At 42.5% G+C, this 21,195-nt stretch overlaps 1 protein-coding gene across 4 annotated transcripts in view; it reads left to right on the forward strand.

The window, feature by feature from the left end:
* KIF16B (kinesin family member 16B) overlaps positions 1-21,195 on the forward strand; it is a 538,624-nt gene that overhangs the window by 396,677 nt on the left and 120,752 nt on the right. The window lies entirely within an intron of this gene.

The following is a 21,195-nucleotide window of genomic DNA, read 5'->3' on the forward strand; positions in this document are numbered from 1 at the left end:
GTGAGCATCGAGGGTGGTCCTTATTCTCTGCTACCGTACACAATCTCTGTAGTACAGTGGTTTGACTGACGTCAGTTTGGCGTAGCTGATATTGTTATGGCGTTGAATAGGTGTCAGTTAAATTCTGGTGGACTCAATCCAGGGAGTAACGCAGAGGAATTGGCCACAGGAGTCTGCCTCATTTACATAACGATTGAAAGTTGATTTTCTCCTTGGTGAAATATCCATTTTCAGCCAATATGGTTTTGTTGAGCTGTTTTTTTTATTATCCTACGTAGCAGTGTAATTAGTTTGATGACCCTTCAACTACTGACAAGTTCCCTTTAAATTCAGATCCTGGTTCACAGAATGGTTTTTGGAAACATTCATTGCTGTCTGTTCACAAATATGTAAAAGGAAAACTGCTAATTTATGATCTATACCTCCTGCAAAATAAAAATTGTATATTTTTGTTTGGCAGACTGTCACAATATGTCAGAAGCCTCAATCGATTTGGACTCCCGTGACCACGCTGAGTGACTTACAGCACACTATTAATCCCTGTAATAAATGAGGTGGCTGACATTTTATGGACTGCATGATTATATGTTCACGCTCCGCCATAACCCACAATGCGCAGCCACCATCGCGTTAGTCGTATTTTATTTCCAGGCACCGTGATGCATCAATGACTGTGTTTGGCTCAGGATTTTTTCTCTAAGGCTTTCTATAATTGTATGTTCTACTTAAATCATGAGATCGGTACATTTCAGTGTAGGTGAATGTAATGCAAGAGAGAGAATTCACTTTCATGGTCAACTCAACACAGGTCAAAGGAAATGGCGATGCTTTAAAGTTTGGCAATGTGACGGAAGAACTCCCACAGTGTTGAAAAGGGAAACATTATGTGAAATTACATTTGTGACATAACAAAAGAACATCACACTTTGATCTATTCTCTGTCCATCTCCTGTTAATACAGAGACAAGAAAATCAATTTAGACCCTACCAGTCTCTCGTTTAATGTCTTCCTTGTAAACTATTCCGACACTGATTTGTTTTTAATTCGCCAACCCGAGGTGTCGACTTGTATATCCCCAGCAATGAATCTTTGTTTATGCTCTATCACAGTATGATATATCTTTACACATTTCCGCCATCGGCGTAATACGTTTTCTTTTTTTTTTTTTACGCTGACACTGTGAACACATTGCTGATTTTTAATGTCAGGCAGGTTGAATTACAACAAAATATCCCCCACTGAAAAAAAGAAGACAATTGACGGGAAGTAAATTGACATAAGTCACTACAAACATTGTAAATGTCACACGAGGCGCAGAAATGAATATTAGATCGGAACAGAATTTACAAGACTGTTATCCTGAAGGAGAATGTGTTGTGGCGTTTATATGTTATTTTTGTTATTTACTATGGTGCAGAGCCAGAGTTTATGTAGAACATAATTACAATGTCAGAGGCAAATAATAGTTCTGTTTGTTTGCTACAGAGGAAGTTTACTTTAAAATATATTTTCTTATACAGATCCATCCAGATGACAGGCATATCATCTGCAACATCTGAAAAAAAATAGATTTCACAGCGATCATTTCCAATATGCAGACATTAGACTGGCTGACATTAGTGTAGTGTGTGCATTCTTTTGAATTATCCATAAATTCAATTGCATTTGTCAATAGAGAAGCCAGAAGGTAACAGAAGGATTAGCGTTTTTTTTCCGGTACAAACCATTTTCGTTGCATTTGCTCGCATGTGCTCGGAGCTTACATTGGAATGAATAGAGAGCCAGTGCCATGGCCACTCAGCTGGAACGAGGAATCTGGCATCTATGTCTCACCTAGCTGGACACCAGCTGCAACAAGGAATCTGTCATCTATGTCTCACCCAGCAGGACAGCAGCTGGACCGGGGAATCTGTCATCTATATCTCACCCAGCTGGACACCAGCTGGACCGGGGAATCTGTCATCAATATCACCCAGCTGGACACCAGCTGGAACGAGGAATCTGTCATCTATTTCTCACCCAGCAGGACAGCAGCTGGACCGGGGAATCTGTCATCTATATCTCACCCAGCTGGACACCAGCTGGACCGGGGAATCTGTCATCAATATCACCCAGCAGGACAGCAGCTGGACCGGGGAATCTGTCATCTATATCTCACCCAGCTGGACACCAGCTGGACCGGGGAATCTGTCATCAATATCACCCAGCTGGACACCAGCTGGAACGAGGAATCTGTCATCTATGACTCACCCAGCGGGACAGCAGCTGGACTGGGAAATCTGTCACTTATATCTCACCCAGCTGGAACAGGGAATCTGTCATCTGGACAGCAGCTGGACCGGGGAATCTGTCATTTATATCTCACCAGCTGGACCGGGGAATCTGTCATCTGTGTCTCACCCAGCTGGACAGCAGCTGGACCGGGGAATCTGTCATTTATATCTCACCAGCTGGACCGGGAATCTGTCATCTGTGTCTCACCCAGCGAGACAGCAGCTGGACTGGGGAATCTGTCATCTAGTTCTCTCCCAGCTGGGCACCAGCTTGAACGAGTAATCTGTCATCTATGTCTCACCCAGCTGGGCACCAGCTTGAACAGTGAATCTGTCATGTGTCTCACCCAGCGAGACAGCATTTGGAACGAGGAATATGTAAGCTATGTTTCACCCAGCTAGAACGGGAAATCGGTCTTCTGTGTCTCACCCAGCTGGACAGCAGCTGGAACGGGAAATCTGTCAGCTATGTCTCACCCAGCAGGACACCAACTGGAACAGGGAATCTGTCATCTATATCACCCAGCTGGACTGGGGAATCTGTCAGCTATGTCTCACCCAGCTGGACAGCAGCTAGAACGGGAAATCTGTCATCTATATCTCACCCAGCTGTACACCAGCTGGAACGGGGAATCTGTCATTTAGGTCTCTCCTTTAAATCATTTGATGATGAAGATATTTTACCGTAAAACCAACTACCTTAGAAGGAGTTGTACCATTTGCTTACCATAAAGAATACCTACTTCTTCATGTAGCTCTTTACAGGCTTTTAAAACATGACCAGGCTTGAGCTGGTCGGACTCCATCGTACAAACTCTGAATGGCCAAATGTGCATTATTTGTTTAAAAAGGACGTTTAACCAGGTTTAGCATGTTAAACTTTGCCATATCATGGTATATTAGCTTCATAGCCGAATAACATGTATTTTTAACTTTTTTTTTATTACTCGTCTATGTTCTGGAAATATTAGAATATTAGTGTAGAAATATAGGTGATAACGTACGCAAAGCTCAAAGAGTGTTTGTTAGAATTTGACTCTGGGGCTGTGTACCTATTCCTCTGCGTGACATCGACCTAAGCAGGAGGCATTATACAGTGGGGAAAAAAAAGAATATGCCCATAGAGAAGCTTAAAACAGGCTTTTCATCTATGAGACATGTAATGACACCCATCCTTGCCCTCCTGACTCATCTCAGTTTTGGCACCCAATGTGTTTTCTAGTCGGGAAGAATAGTGAAGCATATTTGTGTATTTTTACAAATCCCTCTAGTAACTTCCATCTCAGGGCATGGTTAACTCTTCTGTACTTCCCCTTCCCCCTATTCTGATTGCCATTAGATGTGAGATGCTAGATGTGTTTGTAATGACAAATAGCTCTGCTGTACGCTCCACAGCAGGTGCAGAGATCTTGAAAGAGTACAGGGCTGTGTCATTACCTATCTTGCACACATGAAGCCATGTCTAGTCGTCTTTTTATCCCCTGCATAATGCCTCCTGCTTATGATTGGCCAACATCATGCAGGTGAAAAATGTACACACCTCCAAAGTTGAATCTCTAATGCCCCCATAGAGATTAGAGTTAATGTTTTGGCAACAGAGGCATGAAGTAAAAAAAAAAAAAAACAACTAAAAACTTTTTTACTCAGCCCTGCCGCTACTATTCTTTGATGTGGCCAGGATGCTAAAAGTAATGAAAAGTCCTCTTTAAATAGACAGAGAGGTATAAGACAATGCTGGGTAGCTTAGTAACTGGTGTTTCTGCTCATATTGAAATCCACAATGCACAGCCTAGTCCGTGATGCCGACTCTGCATTCTGTCCTGAATCACATGTTGCATGTGAGTTGAGCATACATGCTAGGAGACGATTGGGAAAATTTACCAAAAGGAGCCCTTATGTCTGCCAATATGACCTTTCTGGTGACAGCCTAGACTGACATGTCTTTAGCTTTATGTGAACTGGTAGAATTTAGCTGAATATTAATTGCATATTGCCATAGATCCTCGTACTGCTTCTGTGCCCAGTTATCCTAAGAGATGAGCTTTATATTGTCATTCTAGGAAAACATTCTGTCTTCACTAAACAATAGAAGCAGTGAAATGTAATCGTTTTCTGTCCCGACTGGTATCATAGCGGCCACTGCTTCTTTATTATGAAGTTTTCAAATTAATTAGCACAAAGAGTCTATTATTTCTTTAGCAAAGCCCCTCACATTATCCTGAAAATGGCAAAGCGGAGAACGCTTGTGTTCTTCACTCGCTGTAGACAGTATGGCATTAATGTATGGATTTCCTCTACACCTGAAACCCTCTGCTGTTAAAAACCTGTCAACCCACGCTAGTCAAAAAAGCAAAACTGCCATCTAACCGCAATGTGACAAAGATAAGACGTCAGAGCCGGCTTTTTGGTGCCTCAAAAAAGTGTCACTTCCCAGGCAGGCACCAATACATTTCTCATAAATTGCTTCAAGAACATGAATAGTAAGATTAATTACATGTCTACCGCCACCGTGAGCAAAATAAAGTAAGAAATACAGTAGAGTTCATTATTAACAGTAATTTAATATACCATGTTACTTAATTTTGCGCCATGACAGCTTAATTATATGAAATTTCAGAGGTCGTGTGTGAGCCGTTAGTTTTACACTTATTGTGATTAAAAATTGTTTAACACAAGTGTGAAGCCGTTTCAAGAACCTATTGTTACAATGTGGTACGTTACATTAAAGTGCATACATTATATTGTACATTAAGATAAATATAGAGCAATGAATCGCCCACACAGGGAAAATAGTTTTGACCCTCAACACGGAGCAATTGAGGGGGCGCTTGTTACCTTATTTCACAGATTTGGCTGGAGTCATGGTGTTCATTCATATTTGCATCAGTGCTTATAAACCCAAATGGTAAGTGAAAAAGCTCATTTATTTTAGAAAGATCCCACATCATGGTACCGGTTGTTCTCCATTGCAGTCTGTAGTACGGAAAAAATTGATGAAACCTCAAAGTAATGTTCACAATGATACAGGAGCCTTAGCGCTATGTCCAGAAACCACTCGGTACACTGCCCGCAGTGTTCACAGTACCATAGGCAGTAAGGTTGAAATTAAGCAAACATCAGTTTCATTTTACCTATTAATATAGAAGAAAAAAAAAAGTTGTTCAGCTCACCATTAGATGAATTTCTGTGACTTTTGGTGTGGACTCCAGGATGGTGCTCGGAAAAAGCGGCTGTGGTAATCAAACAAAAAGGTTCCAGCGACAAACATCCATTCCATTGCTGGAGCCTTTTTGTTTCATTTTACCTATTGTATAATCATCTTGTAATATTGGCCTAATGTAAGTGCTGAAAAATACTGATAAAATGGGTACAATTAATTTGCCGGTTAGAATGACTCTAGTCAAATTACTAATGCTCGGTGTGCTTTCTATTATAAGATACACTGATGCTTCATGTGAATGCCACCAATTCCTCTACATACTTTGGATACATTGTTCAATGTTGTTTATAAGCCCTGTGTCACATGGAGCTGACTCGCCAGCAGCGGTGTATTGTGTTCTCCTGCGTCCTGCCACTCTGCTGGTGGGTCATGTTTATGCAGCACCTTCTACGGGCCTCTTAAACAGTCAGTGTGCCCTAAACATGCTGCTCCCCTTCAATGCCATCATGTCCTAATCTTATTGGGGAACGGAGTCTGAGCAATAAGGTTCATTTGGTTCCTGGCTGTCTGCAAAGCGGTTTGCTCCTCTTTTGACGTCTTCCAACTTTGACCACTACTTGACTCCACCTGCCTTGGCCCCTGCACTGCCTGACAATTCCTAAGGCAGGTTTAATGCATTGGTTCCACATCCTGATATCATAAGCTATGCACCAGCCGTTGCTAATGAAGACTATTCTGGAAGTGCAACCTAGGTAATTTTTGTGTGGACCCCGCTTGAAGTGCTCTAAGGTGAATAACTTATAATCCCCAAGACTTCACTTTCTGATTTAGTTCTATGGAAAATCCGTTTGTAACCCCATTGTTTGTTTTTTCAAGTACACCATGTTTCCTGTAGATTTACCCCCTGAAGCAGAAGGTTCAATTACTGAATTCACTTGGTGCAGATTGTGTAGACTTCAACTGTCCCATTCAGATGAAGGCAACCGATTTACAAATGCATAAACAAAATCTGTAGAGTATACATTCACCCTTAATGTTTTAAAGGGAATCTGTCACCTCATTTTTCCAATATGCGATGCGGCCACCGCCATCAGGGGCTTATCTACAGCATTCTTTAATGCTTGATATTAAGGCCTTAATACAGAAGCTGTCAAACTGCGTCAAAGTTCCTTACACTTGCCAGTCCTACTCTAACATGAAAACCTCAAAAAGAGGAAAAAATCCTCCAAAAAATTCAGATACAAGCCAGACAGGCCTAAATGCATCTGCACTAATACAGGGTGCAGCGGACCCAAGTAAAATGGCAGCTGCACAGGTGCATAAATACCAAATGAAACAGCCAGCCTACAATCAGGGATTGGCCGTGTGGTACACCAGTGCAGAAGAAATAATCCGCATGTTGCAGTGTTCACACAGGGAATGCAGGGCTTCTGGTTCACAACCTCTTAGTAACATCATATAGGGCATTCTGTAATGCTGTAGATAAGCCCCCGATGTAACCTGAAAGATAAGAAAAACGAGTTAGGGTACCGTTACACATAACGATGTCCCAGTGATCCCACCAACGATCCGACGTGGATGGGATCGCTGGGACATTGTTAGCTGATCGCTGGTGAGCTGTCACATAGCCCCTCCAATGATCAGGACCAGCGAGCACGCTGGTTACCAACATAAACATCGGGTTTCTAAGGGCCGCGGGGCCCTTAGAAACCCGATGTTTACCCTAGATACCAGCATGCACTGCAGGCAGGGCGGGAGGTGGAGGCAGAGTGGTGCAGACAGACCGGCGTAGCTCTGTTATCTGCTACTCCAGTCTGACAGACTGAAGTAGCAGATAGCAGAGCTACTCCGGTCTGTGCGCCCTATCTAGGGTAAACATCGGGTTTCCAAGGGCCCCGCGGCCCTTAGAAACCTGATGTTTACATTGGTAACCAGCGTGCAGCGTCGCTCATAGCTGGCTATCGCTGCCACACACAGCGATGCGCTCTGGCCAGCCGGAGACCAGCAATGAAAAATGGGCCAGGACGATCCAGCACGATCAGTGATACCCCGCGGGGGGGGGCAGATCGCTGCTGGATGTCACACACACCGATCTCGCTGGAGAGATCGCTGATGTGTCACAAAATCAGCGATCTCGCCAGCGAGATCGCTGTGTGTAACGGGCCCTTTAGATTATACTCACCTGGGGGTCGCGGTCTGGGTCTGGTGCCTCCCATCTTCTAGCGATGACGTCCTCCTCCTTACTTCTGCCCCGACTCCTGCAGAGCAGAGTACTGCAGTGCGCAGGCACCGGGAAAGGTCAGAGAGGTCTGGCGCCTGCGCACTGCAGTACTTTACTCTGCCCTGTTAAGGGCAGATATAGTACGCCTGCGCAGGAGCCGCGGCAGAAGTAAGGAGGAGGACGCCATCGCTAGAAGATGGGAGGCACCGGACCGCAACACCCATCGGACCGGACCCCCGGGTGAGTATAATCTAACTCGTTTTTCTTATCTTTCAGGTTACATCGGGGGCTTACCTACAGCATTACAGAATGTTGTAGATAAGCCATGATGGCGATGGCCGCAGCTCATAGGGCAAAAATGAGATGACAGATTCCCTTTAATTCTGTTTTTACTTTCCCTTTAAGAAAGGACATAGTTCTTTTTCCAAATATATGTATGAACCAATGCTGAAAATGTAATTGAGTGATATATAATCAAAACCAATCAAAACCGATCCTCAAGGATCGGTTCTAGGCCCCCTCCTCTTCTCCTTGTACACTGCCCCTATTGGTCAAACAATCAGTAGATTTGGTTTCCAGTACCATCTCTATGCTGATGACACCCAATTATACGCTTCTTCTCCTGACATCACGCCAGCCTTTCTAGAAAACACTGGCGATTGTCTAAACGCTGTGTCTAATATCATGTCCTCACTATATCTGAAACTGAACCTATCAAAGACTGAACTCCTTGTGTTTCCTCCCGCTACTAATGTACCTACACCCGACATTGCCATTTCCGTCTGTGGTTCCACTATTACTCCCCAGCAACATGCCCGCTGTCTTGGGGTCATACTTGATTCCGAGCTTTCCTTTGCCCCCCACATTCGATCACTGGCTCGCTCTTGTCATCTGCACCTCAAAAACATTTCTAGAATTCGACCTTTTCTTACTTTTGACTCTGCAAAAACTCTTACTGTTTCTCTTATTCATTCTCGTCTCGACTATTGTAACTCTCTTCTAATCGGTCTCCCTCTTACAAAACTCTCCCCTCTCCAATCTGTCTTGAATGCTGCAGCCAGGATCATATTCCTCACCAATCGTTACACCGATGCCTCTACCTTGTGCCAGTCATTACACTGGCTACCCATCCACTCCAGAATTCAGTATAAACTTATTACCCTCACCCACAAAGCCCTCCATGGCTCAGCACCACCCTACATCTCCTCCCTTGTTTCAGTATACCACCCTACCCGCGCCCTCCGTTCTGCTGATGACCTGAGGTTAGTATCCTCAATAGTCAGAACCTCCCACTCCCGTCTCCAAGACTTTACACGTGCCGCGCCAATTCTTTGGAATGCACTTCCCAGGTCAATACGATTAGTCCCCAGTCCCCACAATTTTAAGCGTGTCCTGAAAACGCATTTATTCAGACTGGCCTATCGCCTCAACACATTAACCTAACCTATCCCTGTGTGGCAGAGCCAAAAATTTTACCATAACCAGGTTCCCAGCATCATGTTCCCACATGCTTTATGCATCCATTAGCCCTCTGTGTCTGTACTGTTACACACTTAACATTATGGCTGGTCCGTACAATCAGGGCAACTGTTACCACCCACCTTTCGTGTCTACCTCTTTCCTCATAGACTGTAAGCTTGCGAGCAGGGCCCTCACTCCTCTTGGTATTTGTTATAATCTACTGTATGTGATTATTGTTATGCTGTAATGTCTATTGTCTGTACAAATCCCCTCTGAAATGTAAAGTGCTGTGGAATATGTCGGCGCTATAAAAATAAAATTTATTATTATTATTATTAACCAAACATAGAGTTCATGATATAACAGCTTGCTAAATTATAGGCTTAATGTTATGCAGTAATTACATTGTTGAATGATAGAGTAACAGGTCACACAGCAACCCTATCAATCAGCACCACACATTGTAGGAAAAAGATCTCGTACCGACAGTCTCTATATAGCCGAATGACGTTATGTATGAATAATTGCTGATTTGTTTTACTGTTGGATTCATTTTTATTGTAGCACTAAGCACATAAAAGCCTAATATATCTTATAACGCGATTGTACATTCAGTCTTCCTATATGCTTACGGCAGACTGCTTTTATTCTAAATCATGTGAGGTTTTACTTTTTGCAGGTAATGAAGTCCTACTCTAGAAGGTCTAGTCCTTTAATCTATGAATCCAGTGATGATCCTAAATCCATTAACAAATGAACTTAGAAATTCAAGGGTGTCCTTTTTATTTATACTACATGGCTCTGAGACATTAATAAGTTACGACTTTAACGTTGCAACACTAGTACATTATAACATCTCCTCTGAGCGATATCTGTATTTCAATTGCCTAATAGAGTGCACTAGTTCAAGGGGGTGCTCTTGAATTATAATATTGTAAAGATGGATTAATTGTGAACAAAAAAATGACTAGCAAACCCCACTGTTTATGCTTAGGCAGGTATTCACTCTAGTACTTTAAAATGGCCATCGTCTTCCTACACTGACTGAAACCAGTTCTAAAATGTTAATAGGACAGGTACCTGTGAGCACGTTCAGTAGGAAGTTCCATTTCTGTAACCTGAAGAGAGAACCTATATCAAGTACTGTCAAGCTACATCCAGGTTACAGCAGCAGCTCAAAATGTAAAAATAGGATGAGCAGCTTTCTCTTACTTCAGCACCCTGGTACTTCCAGTATTAGATCAGAAAAGCGGGGTGGACATCAATGTGAGCATCCTCTTCATCAGAACCCCTGCTTATCTCCTTTATTATACCTGGTAGACAGTGTGGACAGCAGTGTGAGCAGTCTCTTCTTACCTCAGCACATCTGATATCTTCAGTATTAGATCAGATACACAAGATGGACAGCAGTGTTAACAGCCTCTTCTTAACTCAGTCCTCTGGTATCTCCTGTATTAGAGAATAGATACAGGGTGGCTAGCAGTGTGAGCCGGCCTCTTCTTACCTCAGCACTCCTGGTATCATATCTCTGGTATTTGCTAAAGACAAGGTGGACAGCAGTGTGAGCAGCCTCTTCTTACCTTATCACCCTTGGTATCTCCAGTATTAGATCAGATAGACAGGGTGGACAGCAGTATGGATAGCCTCTTCTTGCCTCATCACTCCTGGTATCTCCAGTATAAGATCAGATAGACAGGGTGGATAGCAGTTTGAGCAGCCTCTTCTTAAGCTGCCTTTACACTAAGCGATGCACCAGCAATCCCGACAATGATACGACCTGGTAACGATCGCTGGTACATCGCTAAATAGTCGTAAGCTGGCAAACAGACAGATCTACTCAACGACACAGCAACAATCCAGCGATCCGTATAACGACCTTGGTGGTGGTTGGGACCTTGTCACACAGCAGCTATTCTGATGACTCCCCCTGTGTCCCTGAGTTCTGAGTTGCCAACAAGGTCGCTTGTTGGCGTCAAACACAGAGATGCATGCTGGCCAGCGGGATACCAGTGATCAAAAAATGGCCCAGGACATTCGTCCACGATCAGCGATGTCGCAGCGGTGGGCCCGGTCGCCGCTATGTGTCACACGTAGCGAGATTGCTGGCGAGGTCGCTGTTGCGTCACAAAATCTGTGACGTTTCAGCGATCTCGCTAACGATCTCACTATGTGAGACAGGGCCTTTACCTCAGCACTCTTGGTATAGTATCTCCGTTATTTGATAAAGACAAGGTGGACAGCAGTGTGAACAGCTTCTTCTTACGTATCACCCTTGGTATCTCCAGTATTTGATCTGATAGGGTGGACAGTAGTGTGAGCAGCCTCTTCTTACCTCCAGTGTTAGATCATAATGTTCATAGTAACATTACCTTCTCAGAGGCATCACCCCTAATAACATATTAGGATACGTTTCTGTAATTTTAACAGGATGGTAACTTTTTTGTATAATCACTACAGTGATTACCTCCTTACATAAAGCAAGTATGATTTGCAAAATAAAGATAAATGCATAGGAATTTTTTTTTTTTTTTTTTTTACATTTCCTTTCATTTTTCCATACCTAGAAAACCCCTTTAAGTCCATAACATTGAAGATCCTCCAGTAGGTTCAGACTTGTTACTAAGGCCTTATGGGTTGATTCACAAAATAATGTATTCAATCTTATTGATGAAATGTGTTGCATGTACACTGATAAAATAACATTAGGTTCACTCAAAATCAGTACATGTAAGTCAAAAGGTCAAAGAAAAACTACCTGCCACAAACTTTGTATTTAGTTCATTTTTTTGTTTGACCTATACCCACTGGATACGTAGAATAAATGATTAGACTTCGATATAATGGCCTGTTAAAGAAAACTGGGTCACTGTTAGTGGAAAACAGAAATAAATTCCCAAAGGGACCTGAGGTTTCCCGTTAGGCAACAATCTACTGTTTGGCCATCACTGCCATAAGTGTGGCCCTTATATAAATGTTCCAGTAATTACCTGTAGGGCTATCGGGGGTGTCACGTTCCCCATATTTGCCCTGCAGATCTGTTCGAACAAGCAGTCTATTTTCTAATATCCAGCGCCTGCAGACTACAGCACTGTGGAATATAATACTACTGCATATAGAAAGTGAGGCTTTATACTAAAGTTGTGCCCAGGGTTCATGGTTAAACAAACTTCGAAACAATTATTAGGTCAATTCACATACGTCAACGATTAAGTTGGTCAATTATCACTATAGAAACATGGACCTAAGAAAAATAAAGCAAAAAATAAATCAACAACTTGAAGGCACAAAAAGATTTTAGTATTTGAGAATTCTGTGGTGTCCTACATCACGTATCTTGGGGAAATTAAATTAGGCTGGAATGCACTGGCGAGTGGCTTTTCTAAAATCAAGAATCAATAACAAGTTAGCTTAATGCCGGGCAGACTGAAGCGTGGCTGCATGCTCTACTTTCCTCTCACATCTAAACGATTGAATGGCTCCCCTCTCATTTCAGCCTCTTCAGTAAACTCCTAATGATCTCAATTGCAGTGTCAGGGGGTCACACAGCCTGCCTGACAACTGTCTCTTCTTGTCTACCTCTTTAGAGTGTTTCTGAACATTCCCATATCTATCACTGTTCTTCACTACCCACATAACTAAACAGCCGGCTTATCTGCCCCGGGAGATCAAAAGCAATTGGCATTTTGCATTCAATGTAGGAGTCTTTATAATATCAATTTCTTCTAGAAATATTTTTTTTCTTTGGGTTGTTGCCACTACCCCCCCCCCTTATCCGGTAATTGCTTATAAGTAATTATTTTTGGAAATTATGCAGCTATTACTGATGTACTCCTAATAGACACAAGCAAACCAGGTCAAACTATGCGGAGTTCGGTACTCCGGGGAATCTGGACCTGGGCAGTGCTAACTTCCTTGCCCAATTATCGAATGACAGCATCTGAGGTGCTTCTTGTGATTACAAGAGTTCATGTGACATCATGATGGCATGGAGGCATTGTAATCGCAAGAGTTGCTGAGGATATTGGCATTAAAAAGCTGACAGAGGAAGTTGCCACTGCCCTGTTCGAGTTTTCAAGAAAAACCTAAGTGGTCGCGGAACAAAGGTAGTGCAAATCCTTTTTCTAGTCTCTTAACACCTATCGATGTAAGCGCTTCTGAACAGATAAATTATTAAAGGGGTTGCCCAACTGCAGTGGTCAGATGACTGAAACGGGATGTTGCACCACATATCAGTCACCTGGCCAACCTACAGCCATTAAAATGGTTCAGAGGCCAGGTGGCCAACTAGTCGGACATCATGGCTCTTGCTTTTACTGGGATTAGAACCATCGAGTATTGCCCCATTTGTATTTTTTTGTAAATTATCCCTGCTCATTCCAATATTTTTTTTTTCTTAAATTTGGTAACCCCTTTATTAATACTAATTTATAGAGAATATTTGAAAGCGAAAGTGTATATTTTGGCTATTAAATACGGACTGCTGTCTGTAGCGCTTATACTAGACTGTTAACAGACTGTAGCGTTTAAGGTACATCCACAAGGGATAAAATCCACACCAAATGTGGTATGGGGGAAGAATCAGTCACTGATTCTACAGTTGCCTGTTACCTAAAACTCTTCTGAAATTTTAGGTTGTGTTTACATCTGATTTATCCTGGACTGTTGTGCTAGAAAACTATAGCATAAGATTTTACTCCTTGCACCAATCAGCATGTGTGACAGCTGACGTGATTACGTAATTTAAATGCATCAGTGGCACATATGGAGGCTATGTGGTGCTCACACTGTATATATGGGAGGCTATGTGGGGCTCACACTGTATATACAGAGGGAATGTTTAGCTCACACTGTATATACATAGACTATGCGGAGCTCACTGTAGACACTTAGGCTATGTGGGGCACTCTGTATACAAGGAGGCTGTGTGTGGATCACACTATATATACAGAGGCTGTGTGGGGCTCACTATATACAGAGGCTATTTGGCACTCACAATTTAGCGCTCATACTTTATATAGGGGGCTCACAGTAGGTGTTCGGTATGGACGGCGAACTTTACTGTTCAGGTTCGCCCATCTCTATAGGAGGCAATGTGGAGGCTCATGCTGTATATGGGAGGCTATGTGGGGGGCACATGCTGTATATAGGAGGATATGTGGAGGCTCATGCTGTATATAGGAAGTTATATGGGGGCTCATGTGTATATAGGAGGCCATACGGGGGCTCATACTGTATATAGGAAGCTGTGTGGAGGCTCATGTTGTATATATGAAGTTATATGGGGGCTCATGCTGTGTATATGGGAGGCTACGTGGGGTCTCATACTGTACATCGGAGGCTATATGGGATCTCGTGCTGTATATAGTAGGATATGTGGGGGCTTATACTGTATATAGGGGCAGTGTGTGGGTTCATACAATATCTAGGGGGGTGTAAGCATACTTAATTCTTCTCAGTATTAAATGATACAATTAATATTGATATAAAAATATGAATATTGAACAAATTGATTTCAACTAATTGGTTCGGCACTTCACAACAGTCATGGTCTCTTATGTGGAAAATGAATTGCCCACCACTGTTCTATTCTAATCCTCAAAATTAGATCAGAATAGGACATGCTGTAAGTTTCACATTTCATTTTCAGGTTAATGAATGTCAGAATACATCCTTTCTACTCGGGGTCCATCTACTGTCCGGTTAATAAATTGGGCAGCCAGCACATGTACATTTCAGTATAAAAAAAGGCTATACAACAGATTCTACTTTGTACAGGGGGCACAAATAGGAATCCACTCCAATAAATTCAGTAAAAGAATTTGGCACTCAAGATTGTGATGCAAGAGATTTATTTCACACAGTGTTCACTTCGTAGCAAAAAATACATTTTTTGACTCTTCGGCCCAAAGGCCTTCCTCAGAACTACAAAATGTATATTACAAGAAGTATACTAGAATACAAAATTAGCCAAAAGGAATAACTGTAGCCATTTTAAGCAACATGATGTAAATCAACAGAAAAAGGAACTTGTAATCGACTATGCCATCAGAAGCCACTGCTGAAAATATTCAATAATTAGCTGATCACAAATTCTAGGCCTGACCATTCCTATAACATTTATCATTCAAACTTATCAGTCATTACACTTCTTTTTTTTTTTTTTTTTCTGGGAAAAGGGTTTTTAGGATGATTCATGTCAAATACTTTGGTAGCTGCTTGCCAAGGCCATTCCAAAAGATGACAAGCTGTCACTGCTGTCCTGAACTGCGTGGTAAGCAGTAGCTGTGACATGACTTATTTTGATTTGTGCTTGCAAGGATTGATCCATCACTAGTCGGGCCTTTCTGGATATTCCTGTGGGTTGAGACTTAAAATGGGGAGATATCTGCAGACAGACAGAATCTCAGCCCCATTTACTAATTTATGGGCTATAAATGTCAAAGCTGTACTTTTCCAGCCACCATAAAAGGTGGACCCGTGTTATGAATGAGTCACCGAGGAGGAAAAACAAGCTAAGCCACAGAAAACCAGATAGGTTGATAACTAAGCAGATTGCAGACCCCTGATCCTATCCACACAACTAGCAGTAGCCGTGGAGCGTACCTATGATGATGCTAGATGCTTCGTCACAGCCGGAGAACTAAATAAGCCTAAAGCAAGAAAAGGAGAAATCTAAACTGCCCCAGAGCAGACCCCAAAACAATAGACAGCCCCCAAATGTATTGTCGGTGAGACAAGATGAAAACACAAACACAGATAGAAAAATAGGCTGAGCCAACGATGGGGCCCACACTAACTAGAAAGGACAAGGAAAGGAAAGATGGTGTCTGCAATCACGCACAAAACCCTACCAAAAAATGTCCAACACTTTCTTATAACAAAAACCCTGAAGTCGCTAGACTTCAATTCCCTCTATCAGCACTCCGGTATATTCTGAAGACAGAGCAAAAGAGACCAATCTGATCAAGGACATAGTTGGGTTCAGATGGGGAGAACTTTCGGGAAAAGGCACAGGGATTCATTTTAGAAGTCACCGGATCTTTTTGGGACAAAACAGCTCCTGCACCAATCTCCGAAGCATCTACCTCTACCTGAAATGGAAGTGAGACATCAGGTTGCCGTAAAACCGGAGCAGAAGTGAACCTCCGCTTCAGCTCCTGAAATGTCAAAACAGCCTCTGGAGACCAATTCAGCACATCAGCGCCCTTCTTGGTCAGGTCGGTCAGTGGTTTGGCAATACCAGAAAAATTAGCTATAAATTTACAATAAAAATTAGCAAAACCCAAAAACTTATGGAGAGCCTTCAAAGAAGTGGGCTGAACCCAATCATAAATGGCCTGTACATTGGCCGGGTCCATTTCAATAGTTGACGGAGACAAAATAAATCCCAAAAATGAAATCCTCTGTACACCAAAAAGGCATTTCAATCCCTTAAGGCTAGTTTCACACTAGCGCTTTTGAGCGCAGCGACTGCCTGCGCACGGCCGCCGCTAAGCCCCGCCCCTGCCGCGCCTCCGCCGGTAGCTCCGCCTACCGGCGCATGACGCTGCATGCGTCCTCTATCTTTATCACTGGGGGCGCAGGCTGTGCGCAATATGCGTTTAGCGGCGCATGCGCCTTTTTGACGGTGCGCCGAGCGCAACCAAACTGCAGCAGGTTGCGGTTGGCGCAGGTCGGCGCACCGTCAAAAGGACGCATGCGCCGCCAAACGCATATTGCGCACGGCCTGCGCCCCCAGTGATAAAGATAGGGGACGCAGGACGCATGCAGCGTCATGCGCCGGTAGGCGGAGCTACCGGCGGAGGTGCGGCAGGGGGCGGGGCTTAGCGGTGGCCGTGCGCAGGCCGTCGCTGCGCTCAAAAGCGCTAGTGTGAAACTAGCCTAACATACAGGGAACTCTCCCTCAAAATCCGGAACACAGTCCGAACATGTTTCACATGAGAATCCCAATCACTGGAAAAGATCAGAGTATCATCCAAATAGATGATCAAAAACGTATCCACAAAGTCCCGGAAAATCATTCATGAAGGATTGGAAGACTGAAGGGGCACTAGTGAGCCCAAAAGGCATCATCAGGTACTCAAAATGTCCCTCCGGAGTATTAGACGCCGTCTTCCATCCATCCCCATGCTTGATGCGAATAAGATTATACGCCCCCCTGAGGTCAAGCTTAGTAAACCAGCAGGCACCTTTAACTCTGGAGAATAAATCAGAAATCAGGGGTAACGGATAATGATATTTAACCGTAATCTTGTTAAGGGAACGATAGTCAATACTAGGCCTTAATCAACCATCTTTCTTAGCCACGAAAAAAAACCCAGCACTTAAGGGTGAAGAGGATGGTCTAATATGACCCTTCTCCAACGACTCCTTAATATAAGATCACATAGCCTCGTGTTCAGGTACAGATAAGTTGAAAAGCTGACCCGTGGGAAATTTACACCCAGGCCTCAACTCAATTGCACAGTCATAACTCCTATGAGGAGGCAGGGACGCAGACTTACTCTCACTAAATACATCATAAAAATCAGCCAAATAGTCAGGAACATCATGAGACTGGGGAGAGGTGGAGAAAACAGGAGTGTCACCAGGAGCACACCGACAGCCCCAACTCACCACAGACACAGATTTCCAATCCAAAACTGGACTATGGATTTGCAACCAATGAAAACCCAGAACAATAGTATCATGGAAATTATGCAGTACCAAAAATCTACAATTTTCTTGGTGGTCTGGGGCGACCCGCATTATCACCTGGGTCCAAAACTGAGGTTTATTCTCCGCCAAAGGAGTAGCATCAATACCCATCAAAGGAATAGGCGTCCGCAGAGGTATCATGGGAAAACCACAACGTTTAGCAAAATCCAAATCCATCAGATTCAAAGCCGCTCCTGAATCCTTGGCAGAAAATGTGGATAAGGAGCAGATCAGAGTAATTGCCAAAAGAAACTTAGGTTGTACACCACCCACAGCAAATGTGTATGCAAAACGTTTCTCTCATTTAGGACAGACAGAAATAATATCAGAGGCATCTCCACAGAAAAAACACAGCTTATTACGCCTTCTATACTCCTGACGCTGCACCCTAGACAAAACTCTATCACATTGCATAGGTTCAGACATTTGTTGAAAAGGTGGCAACACCTCTCGTGTAGTTTTACGTTCACGTAAACGCCGATCAACTTGAATGGCTAATGACATAGAATCATCAAGACCAGAGGGAACAGGAAATCCCACCATAATATCTTTTACGGTTTCTGATAAACCCTTGCGAAAGAGAGCTGCCAAGGCACCATCATTCCATGTAGTAAGGACCGCTCACTTTCGGAATTTTTGACAGTATAACTCTAACAGTATAATCCTGACCCTGGTTCAATGCCAATAGGGCTTTCTCAGCTTGATCAATAGCATTAGGTTCATCATACAACAACCCCAAGGCTTGAAAACATGCATCCACATTAGTCAGAATAGGATTTTCAGGTGTCAAAGAAAACGCCCAATCCTGGGGATCGCCGCGCAGCAAGGAGATGACAATTTTAACCTGCTGCTCAGAGCTCCCCGATGAGTTAGGCTTCAAGGCAAGAAATAACTTACAATTATTCTTAAAATTCAAAAATTTAGATCGATCCCCAGAAAATGCATCAGGAGTAGGAATTTTTGGTTCAACAGCATGTGATTGAGTGAGATAGGCGGAAAAATGAAAACACAACCACAGATAGAAAAATAGGCTGAGCAAACGATGGGGCCCACACTAACTAGAAATGACAGGAAAGGTGGTGTCTGCAATCACGCACAAAACCCTGCGAAAAAATGTCCAACACTTTCTGATAACAAAAACCCTAAAGTCGCTAGACTTCAATTCCCTATATCAGCACTCTGGTATATTCTGAAGACAGAGCAAAAGAGACCAATCTGATCAGGGACAAAAAGCAAACTGGCATAAACAGAGACATAAGAATGGAAATTCAGCACAGCCCCAGCAGGGGCTTGCTGACCACAAAACCTGAGTAAACCAGACCAAATCTCATGTGAAAAAATAGCAGAGCACACTTAGCTTGAGAAGGCAGGAACAGAACTGGAAACCAGAACCTCAGGGCAGGAAAAATCACCAGCACAAAATTAGGGATTTGACTGGCTTACATCCAGTCAGAGACTCCTGATGTCCACTCACAGTCCTTCTCCTCAGGTGGCAGGTCTCTGCCATTTAGATCAGCTTCATTACCTACTGTCACCACTAGAGGGAGCCCGGATGGAGAACTCACGACTCCTCTGTCAACACAGCCAGCTCTACCACCCTCACCAGAAGCCAGAGGTAAACCAGACAATGAGTTCACAACAGACCCGGCTGCTTCTGCTGTAAGGATTACTGTACGTAGAATTTCTATCATATGAAGGTAGAGTGTTGCAAACATAGTGTATTTAGGTGACCAAGAAAATACTTTTTTATATACTATATTATATATATTTTATATATGTATGTGTGTGTGTATATATATATATATATATATATATATATATATATATATATATATATATATATATATACATACATGCAGCTCTGGCAAAAATTAAGAGACCACTGCTAAATTTTCAGTTTGTCTGATTTTTCTCTTTATAGGTTTATTTTTGAGTAAAGTGTAAATTGCTCTTTTATTCTATAAACTACTGACAACGTGTCTCTGAATGTCCAAGCAATACATTTTGTATTTATTTTCAGAAAATGAGAAATGGTCACAATAACAAAAATGCAGTGCTTGCAGACCTCAAATAATGCTAAGAAAACAAGTTCATAATCATTTAGAAACAACAATACTAATGTTTTAACTCAGGAAGAGTTCAGAAATCAATATTTTGTGGAATAACCATGATTTTTAATCACAGCTTTCATGCGTCTTGGCATGCTTTCCACCAGTCTTTCACACTGGTTTTGGGTGACCTTATGCCACTCCTGGTACAAAAATGTAAGAAGTTCTTCTTTGTTTGATGGCTTGTGACTATCCATCTTCCTCTTGATTATATTCCAGAGGTAATCAATGGGGTTCAGGTCTGGAGATTGGGCTGGCCATGACAGGGATTTGATGTGGTGGTCCTCCATCCACACATTGATTGACCTAGCTGTGTGGCATGGCGCATTGTCCTAGCTCACTGTATCCCTCTGCTAATTAAGCCAGAATTGAGCCCTTCTTTTCCTCACTCAAGACTTTTCTTAGCTTGTTTGGCATGGTTAAAAGTTATTTTTTCGTTCCTACTACTTTTGGGATATTACTAGCACTTGTTTTGCCATCCAGCTTGTCCTGTTGCACTAGGATTGTGAACACCACTGCAGGGTTTTTATACTTTCCTTTGTTAAATAAGATTTGGTTCAGGTGATCACCTAATCAGAAGCACATTATGTAGAATGAGGTGTACTCTGGTTTGAAATCAACTGACACAGGAATGGAATGGCTGTCAGACATGTAGAGAAGCTGATTTTTATAAAATTATGTAGTGGTCTCTTAATTTTTGCTAGAGCTCTATGTAGGTCTCACTGTTTAGGCCAATGATGGGTTATTACCATCACATGCATATGTTTGGCATATCATTAGTGAAAAACTGTTAACAATGGCATATCCACTGGCCGATCTGGAATTTTCCAGGTAAGTATTTCCAATTTTGAAACAAAAAAAAAAAAACCCTGGAATACTCTGTGTAACATGAATTGTTTATACTGTCTTTTCATTTTGGTAAGTAGTACTAAAAATGTATGACTTAGGTTATCAGGGGTTTATCTTAAGCAAAAGACGCAGTTTGCCAATTTTTAGCCTTCTGCCACTTTCATGCGATACACTGGGAAAGAATTTTACTGCGTATGATTTACCTTTTAAGAAACATTCAGGATAAATTACTAAATGAGCGTGCCAGCTAGAATGTGCTGATTTTACTGTTCCATCATTGAGATATTCATCTAAAAACATGTTCTTGACCCTTAAAAATCTATTAAACTGTCAATAAATACTTTCCTAATGGACCCGAGCGTACATCTTCCAGCCAAAAATAATTTAATGCCAAGGTACCCTGAAAAAGGAGAGTTTGAAGGCCA

Source organism: Dendrobates tinctorius, unplaced genomic scaffold (genome assembly GCF_039654945.1).
Source record: "Dendrobates tinctorius isolate UK_male_01 unplaced genomic scaffold, ASM3965494v1 ptg000203l, whole genome shotgun sequence".
NCBI classification, from domain to species: domain Eukaryota; kingdom Metazoa; phylum Chordata; class Amphibia; order Anura; family Dendrobatidae; genus Dendrobates; species Dendrobates tinctorius.